This window comes from Saccopteryx bilineata, chromosome 8, assembly GCF_036850765.1.
Source record: "Saccopteryx bilineata isolate mSacBil1 chromosome 8, mSacBil1_pri_phased_curated, whole genome shotgun sequence".
Taxonomy (NCBI): domain Eukaryota; kingdom Metazoa; phylum Chordata; class Mammalia; order Chiroptera; family Emballonuridae; genus Saccopteryx; species Saccopteryx bilineata.
In genome coordinates, this window is record NC_089497.1 from 59242849 (window position 1) to 59250842 (window position 7994).

The 7994-nt window shown below is 45.5% G+C and overlaps 1 long non-coding RNA gene across 1 annotated transcript; it reads left to right on the forward strand.

Moving 5' to 3' along the window:
• Positions 1-3667: 3667 nt before the first annotated feature.
• Positions 3668-7106, forward strand: LOC136311932 (uncharacterized). The gene is made up of 4 exons (XR_010726851.1): positions 3668-3921; positions 4036-4238; positions 4692-4836; positions 5263-7106. It is a non-coding gene; the product is annotated as an uncharacterized lncRNA (long non-coding RNA).
• Positions 7107-7994: the final 888 nt, after the last annotated feature.

The window sequence follows — 7994 nt, forward strand, 5'->3', positions numbered from 1 at the left end:
CAGCACTTAGGGCATCACTGGGACTCGTCTGGACAGTAGAAGTCGACCTTGGGGGTACAATACAGAGCAGGGAGCTCTGGGAGGACTGGTGAAGTCATCCAGCCTCGCACATCATGCATTCCCTGCTTAAGGGCAAGTTTGTGTTGGATCGGAGAGAGAGAAAAAAAGGCAAGCTACCAAAGGTGTAAGCCAGAATATATCTCACGAGAGTCATGAACTCCACACATAGCCAACTCCCCTCCGCCAGGCCTCCGCCAATGAGCAGAAAATGAATGATCCAGTTACGTCAGCTAAGACCTAAGGTTTGGTGTTGGTGCCCACGTGCACGCACGGGTGAGTGGGTGTGACTACAACAAGCCCCTCTGCACAGTCCAACCCCCCCACCCCAACATATACCCACCACAGACAAGACGCTGGACACACTGGGATCTGCTCCCCTGTTGGTAGTTGATTTTGATAACCAGCCAAAACGAAGGATTTATTTGAGGTCTGAGGATCACTCTTTGGAAGAAGAACGACAACAGGACAGTTTCCGGATGTTCAGGATGGATTAGCCAGCCTGTGGGAGAAAGCCTCAATTACTCTAAGGAAAGATTCAGGAGTAGAGCCAGGCAAGCCAACAGAACAGGGGAAGCAGTCTCCACCACTTCATGGCTGTGGGTTTCTTGTCAGACTGAATTGAGCTCCCCTGAGCTGAACTTGATTCCCAAGTCCCCACAGTTTTGATGGTATCCCCTCCCCATCACCACACATTGGGAGGCATTGACTTTAGAAAGCAAATTTAAAAAATTGATTCATTTATCCTTAACTGACAGTCAGTGTGTCCCAGGCAATATGCTAGGCCCTGACGTTCTGCCAGGCAGGTTCCCGGCCCGGGAAGAAGTGGAAGAATCTGCCTCTCACCCACAATCACCACCAACATGCACATGTAATCAGGAGCCTGTGTAATCTCATATGTGCTAAAACACAATGGAGAATAAAAGTAAACTCTGAAATTCTTTCCCTAGGCCAGGCATGGCCAACATACGGCCCGCGTAATGAGTTTATGCGGCTCGCGATTAAATTTTTAATATTCTCCGTTACTTTAAAACCTCAGTTACTCAGAAGCGGAAGCGTCTTTGATTATTGGAAATCGGGATATTTAAGAAGATAGTGATACACGGAAAAGAATTCGCGTGTGACTAATCTAGGGTTAACTTCCAATAATTGGTCAAATGGATTCACGATACTTCTTTATTTTTTAGAAAAATTCCATTATGAAGATTTACAACTTTTGTACTCGTTTGTACTTGATATGACCTGTTTGACATTTAGTGGCGATGTGAAACCCACATTCTTTTAGGTGGAGTTTGCCAGTGCGCACCCAAGGTCAAACAACTCATTATTTTTGTGGTCAAGTGTGCTGAATCAAGTGGCATTGTAGCATAGACAATAGCTGCAGTTGATAACTGAAAACGTGTCCAGGCTGTTTGCAAAAATGAAATAATTGTTTAATTTGTAATATAACCCCCTTCAAGCTCATTCTATTAATTAAATATTGTTTTGATTGATTGTGATACAGTGTGGATATTTATACGATATGTAATTATATTTTATTAAAATATATTTTGATTAAAATAATATTGTACATTTAAATTTTTTTCACTCACTTACATTTATTCATAAACAAATTACATAATAAAATTTTGTTTGCTTAAACAAATCGTTTTTGTATTTAACATTTTTTAATTTTAATATTTTGTCTGTCCTGTGAAAAAAGTTTTCTCTCTAATCTGGCCCGGGGGGCAACTAGACTGTGGCTTTCCTTCCCAGGAACCACAGGCCATCTTCCTTTCTCTACCTTGACTGTGAGCATTACGGATCCTTTGGGTCATGGCATGACTTCCGCCTAAAAGCGGCAAATTTGGTTACCAACAAGTCCTTTCTGAATTCTGAGAATGGGGCCTTCCCTTCCATGTGAAAGGCTGCTGCCAAGGCTGGGGCAGTTTTGCCCGAGGACTGGGTCGCCACAGCACTGAGGGGTGTCTGCCCTCATCCTCTCCTCTCGCCAGGTGCCCTGTGGTCTGGGGATCGCTCCCTGAGAGGCCCTTAACCATGGCCACAAGACAGACCCAGCTTCCTGGTCCTCATGGGCATGGAATCCCCACCTTACTCTCCTCACACCCATGCTACAGCTGAAAGAGCAGCTGGTGATTCCCGGCCTCACTGCAGCCCAGGACCAGCAGGAAACTCTCCAGACCAACTGCGCTCTGTGATTGGGGGATGCACATCTCAAAGCCATTAGCTCCCCTCCCCCCATATTTTACTGTGCAATCGCACTGTCAACATCAGGAGAAGCGATGGGGAAGTCTGATCTTGTTCCTTTGCAATAAACAGCCAACGGTTTCTTTTCAAAACCAGTGGTTCTTAACCCTTTTCTAGCTCAAAAGATCTGAAGGATTTTTAGTGTGGCCCCAGACCAGCATCGGGTGTATCACCTGCAAATTTGTTAGAAATGCACATTCTTGACCGCACCTCGGAGTTACTGAATCGGAAACTCTGGGGATGGGCTCGTGGTTTGTGTCTTACCAAGCCCTCCAGGTGATCCCGATGCCATTCATGCTTGAAAGCCACTGAGTGAGATGACTAACAATGACAGCCATTCTTGGTCAGGGGACACTCCCCCACCCACACATGTGCCAAAGTTCCTGAAACTGGGGTGGGGGTGGTGGTGGAGCATATAGTTTGAAAAAGTCCTGAAAATGATTATAATCTCTTCTTCTGACTTGAAAATCATTGATCTAGAAACTAATTTTGCATCGGAAGAATCATTTCATGCAACTGTCTCTGTATTTTGATGATTTTTTTAAAAAAAGTTTTGTCGTTTTTTTATTATAGCATAGAGTGACCTGTGCTTGGCCTGGAAATCTCTCACTATAGTTGTATGCAAAAACTTGATTTATATACTTTGAGACTTAAAAAAAGGTAGAGTTTCCTCATAGTGATTTTAGAAAATTCATGTTGTTTTGCTTGCTGAATAGTTGTTGGAGGCAACAGCCTGTTCCCCGGGTGGAAGCCCCGCCTGGAAGCCCCGCCCACCTCCCCAGCCCCGGCAGGGCTGGGAGTGTGGCGCTGTGGCTGACTGACGGCCTCCTTGCTTTGTTTATCCTCAGGAATGCATGGCCGCCCATGGTTGGATGGTTTTTTTACAGGTTCCCTGAAGGAAACAGATGTCAGGAGGCTCTTTACTGCCCGCGAGAGGGAGAAGATAAACATTAAGTTGTTGCTTGGTGTTTGTAGAAATGGTAGACATGAGTTTTGTGGGAGTTTTTTCCTCCGCAGATGTAATATTTGAGGAGATAGTGGATATTTGAAACGTAAGGAGAGTTGAATCCGCTCCATCTCAGTGCCGTCTGCAGGTGTTCAAGTACTTCTGCTGGCAGGAAAACAGCTACAGAAGGAGACTGTTTCTTAGATAGTGGGTTTTCCTGTTGAGGTGGGCAGCCTGCTTATCTGGGGCCAGGCTCCACCTCCTCAGAAGGTAGTTACTTCCCTTGTGGCTACTGAGGCAGGAAGCAGGTGGCAGAGAGTTGATCCCACAGGGTCCTCCAGGGCAGGCTTGGGTTTGCCACCAATCTGCCACCAACGGTGGTCGGTGCTGATCTTGCCGATTGCCCAGTGGCTTTGAGCTTGTCAGAGGAGGTGGGATCAGCTGGCGCCCTCAGCAGAGCCAGGGCTGTGGGCCAGGTCGGGAGGCACCTGGTCTCGCTCATGAAACAGAAGATCTGAAAGGAGGAGGACCCAAAGTTGCCACTCACTCTCTGACCAGATGGTGGGGCCAGGAATCCTTCACACCCTGGGGGAGGGAACCAGCTTTGTTGTGTGACACGCAGCCACCTGAGCGACCTGACTGGAATTCAAGCTCCACAGGCCTGGATTTTGGTTGGTTTTACTCCTCTCATACCTGAAGCATCCAGAAAAGTGCCTGGCACACAGTAGGTACTTAATAAATAGTTTTTGACTAAGTAATTGAATTCTTCCTCCTCCCCCTCCTAGCCTCCTCACCGGTCTGATAGGGAAGGAACAAAAGGCCTTGTTCCTGTGCTCTCAGCTGCTCTGCTGGTGCCTGAGAGACAAGGAAGGGATCTCCAAACGCCAAGGAGGAAGATCGAAACACCAGGCCACTGTGTCAATGTTTATAAGTGTTTATAAGCCAGGCTCCAATCCCCAACACTCTGGACTGTAATTTGGCATGGGAGGTAAGGATACACGGTGACTTAGACACACAACTGTTACGGACACTGGGGGGTATGTACAGGGATGAGTAGGGGCTCCGTGTTGAGAGGGTTTGGGCTAGATGGTGTGGTCGGGTCAGTGTGGGCTGTGATTCTGGTTGAGTGCGAAGTGTCAGAGGACACCCGGCCCCAGGCTCTAGGCTGTGTGGACCTTGGACCAGCACTGAGACCCTCAGGTTTGAGGGACCCTGCAGGATGCTTATCCTACCCCATTCCAGGCACGACCCTGTCCTCCGCAGCCCCATGGCTCTCTGCCCTGGACCAGAAGTTTAACGTATTAGTAGTTTAACGGTATATTAGTATTATCAATAGAAAGACATTCCCTGGGGCTTGACTAAGCAATTGAATTTTAACGATGCCTATAAAAGTCAATGAGTCTATGTGTTGTGAGTTTCAGTCTTTCTCTTCTACCTGTAGGTGGTGACACTAGCCCCACGGTGTCCTCCTTACTGGGCCTGACAACAAATATGACAGCATGAGGGTGATTAGGAAAAAGAAAAAGAGCAAGAAATGGATACAAACAAGTGTGAGGTGGTACACTAATCAGCAGCATTTAACTCAGGTGGGCTGAACCTCCCTGTCGAGTATTCTTCACACAGCTTCTAGAACACGACCTTTGTGTGGCTTTCTTTCTACTTCTGGCTGCTCCTTCTCATTCTCTTTTGCTGGCTTCTCTTTATCCTCCTGACAAGGGAAGTACAAAAAACAAAATCAAGGTTCAGTCCTCAGAACTGTCCTCTATACCTCATTCTGCTGTGGTTTTACATGTGAATTTGACACTGACTCCTGAGGTACGTCTCCTCTGAGCCCACTCTCTGATATTCTGCTTGGCCACTAACAGATGTCTCTTCCAGCACTGGCTTCTGCGCGTCTCCATGCCTCCTCACACTGCACACACACACACAAACCTCTCTCGCCATCAGTTTTCCCCATCTCAGCTAATGGCAAGTCCAAAAAACCATTATATTCTCTTTGATTTTTCTTTTAGGCTCACTGGACATTGAGTTATCAAATTCTGGGAGCTCTACCTTCAAAACTCGATACTTCTCATCACCTTTATTGCTGTCACTTTGGTTCAACCCACCACCATCATCTCTTGGCTAGCGTGTTACAAGACTCCTAACTGGTTCTCCTAGCTTAGACCCTTCCCAACTACTTCCCTCATTGCCTTCAGTCTATTCTGCACACAGCTGCCAGAGTAATCCTTTCTAAAAGTAATTGTCTCTTCTTTCTCATCTCATATTCATCCTAAAGACCTGTAGAACCCCTATGTGGTCTGTCTTCCCAGTGCCTCTCTGATAATCTCCTACTACTCTTTCTCTTGTCTACTCTCTCTTGCCTCAGGACCTTAGCACTTACTGTTTCTTCTGTTTAAAACTTTTTTCCTCCAAGATCTTTATCAAATGTCACTTAGTAAGGCCTTTTCAGATAACCCGATTTAAAATTGCAACCTATCCCAACCATACTCCCTACCTCTATCACTGTTATATTTTCTCCACCATAGTAATCATAGGGACATATCAATTCAGTGGTGGAGGGTGGTAAACCTGCCCTGGGTCCAGGTAATAAGGAGGTGTGTTATCTATTGTATAAAAACTTCAAAAGTAATCATAAAATGTACTCAAAATGGCTTGCTGCTTTTCAGCATTGCTGGCTGTAAACAATGTTATATGATATTCTCCCCGCTGGGGTGGACAGCTCCCACTGACTCTCCACTGTTGAACCCACTTTGTCGTTCCCTTATTTATCTGCTGACTGTCCTTTTCCCACCACTAAGCTCACTGAGGCCAGGGTGTATTTATCTGTTTTGCTCACTGCTGTATCCCTAATGTTGACCACATGGTAAATTGCTCAGTGAGCTTTAGTGGAATGAATGAATGAAGTAGATAGTGCTGTAAGTACCAACTCTGTACTGTGGAGGAGAAAGAAACTCTCCTCTACCTTTAGAGTCCTTTCAGCTGGTCTAATAATAGAATCTACATGAGATAGATTAACAAGAAACAATAACTAAATTTAATGACACCCGTATATTTGGGAACCTCACATACATGAGAGGTTCAAGGATGAAAAGTTAATGTGAGGTATATATGGCATTTTCAGCTAAGGGTGAGGTACGGCACCTTTGAGTTTCAGAGGAGAGGTCACTGCAGGGTGATAAGAGCAGAAGTTTACTAATTCGTAGTTTGCCTTGCCATATTGATAGGCAAAAAAAAAAAAAAAAAGATCTCTGATAATCTTGTTATTATGGGCAAAACCCCTCATTGAAATTCTTGTAGGTAGTTAAGGGGGGAGGGCAGAAGTTTCTCTTGAGCCCACAAGATCTCGGTTACCTTTAGCTCAGATGATCTGTATACCACAGAGGCATATCTTGGGGTGACTCAATCTGAACCTCAGTAATACCGTTCTCCTTTTGGTTCCATGTTCATTCCTTTATTTTAACAGTTGTAACATGTAACTATCTTTATTTGCTTCCACATTTGTATCTACTGAATATGACTCCAAGAACAAAAATGGTGTCGATTCAGGCCCTGGTCAGTTAGCTCAGTTGATTAGAATGTCATCCCAAAACACCAAGGTTGCAGGTCAGGGCACACACGGATTGGGGGGAGGGTGAGTAACAAATGCACAACTAAAGTGTAATAACAAATGAATGCTTTCCTCTCTCTCTCTCTCCCTTCCTATCTCTGTCTCTCTTAAATCAATCAATCAATCAACAAATTAATAAAAAAAGAGTAATGACAATTCATTTCAATTGTTCCCTAGCACAGAACTTGGTATATCAAAGGAAATCAAATGTTTGCTGAATAAATAAATAACAAAGCAGATATTGTATAAAGTGCCACACCAATATTAAATAAATATAATGGTTACTATAATGATGCCTTTTTTTTTTTTAACTTTTTTTTTTTTGTTTGTTTGTTTTTTTTGTATTTTTCTGAAGCCGGAAACGGGGAGAGACAGTCAGACAGACTCCCGCATGCGCCCGACCGGGATCCACCCGGCACGCCCACCAGGGGCGACGCTCTGCCCACCAGGGGGCGATGCTCTGCCCCTCCGGGGGGGGGGGGTCGCTCTGCCGCGACCAGAGCCACTCCAGCGCCTGGGGCAGAGGCCAAGGAGCCATCCCCAGCGCCCGGGCCATCCTTGCTCCAATGGAGCCTTGGCTGCGGGAGGGGAAGAGAGAGACAGGGAGGAAGGAGGGGAGGTGGGGGGTGGAGAAGCAAATGGGCGCTTCTCCTATGTGCCCTGGCCGGGACTCGAACCCGGGTCCCCCGCACGCCAGGCAGACGCTCTACCGCTGAGCCAACCGGCCAGGGCCTATACTGATGCTTTTGAATACAGGTCAAAATGAGACTACTACTTCATGGTTATTATATAAAACATATATAAAGTATTTATAATATACATTTTTTTCTGTAAAAGTTATATTTTACTTAACTCTGTTCTTTAAAGTATTAGAGAGCAACATCATCCACAGTTACTTAAATATTATTGATATATTGATACAAAAGTCAGTGATATCAGAGAACTGGTGGTGTGAGAGATACTCCTGGTCTCTCCCCTTAAAATATTGACAAACTGAGCAACTATAACACAGCGAAGGAACCCCAGCTGGACTTGCAGCTGCACCTGAAAGATCCATGCACCTAAGGGACTGAAGGGGGAGCAGGGTGAAAAGAGGGGCAAAGATGAAATGCTTTTGCAGTGGACTCTGGAAAG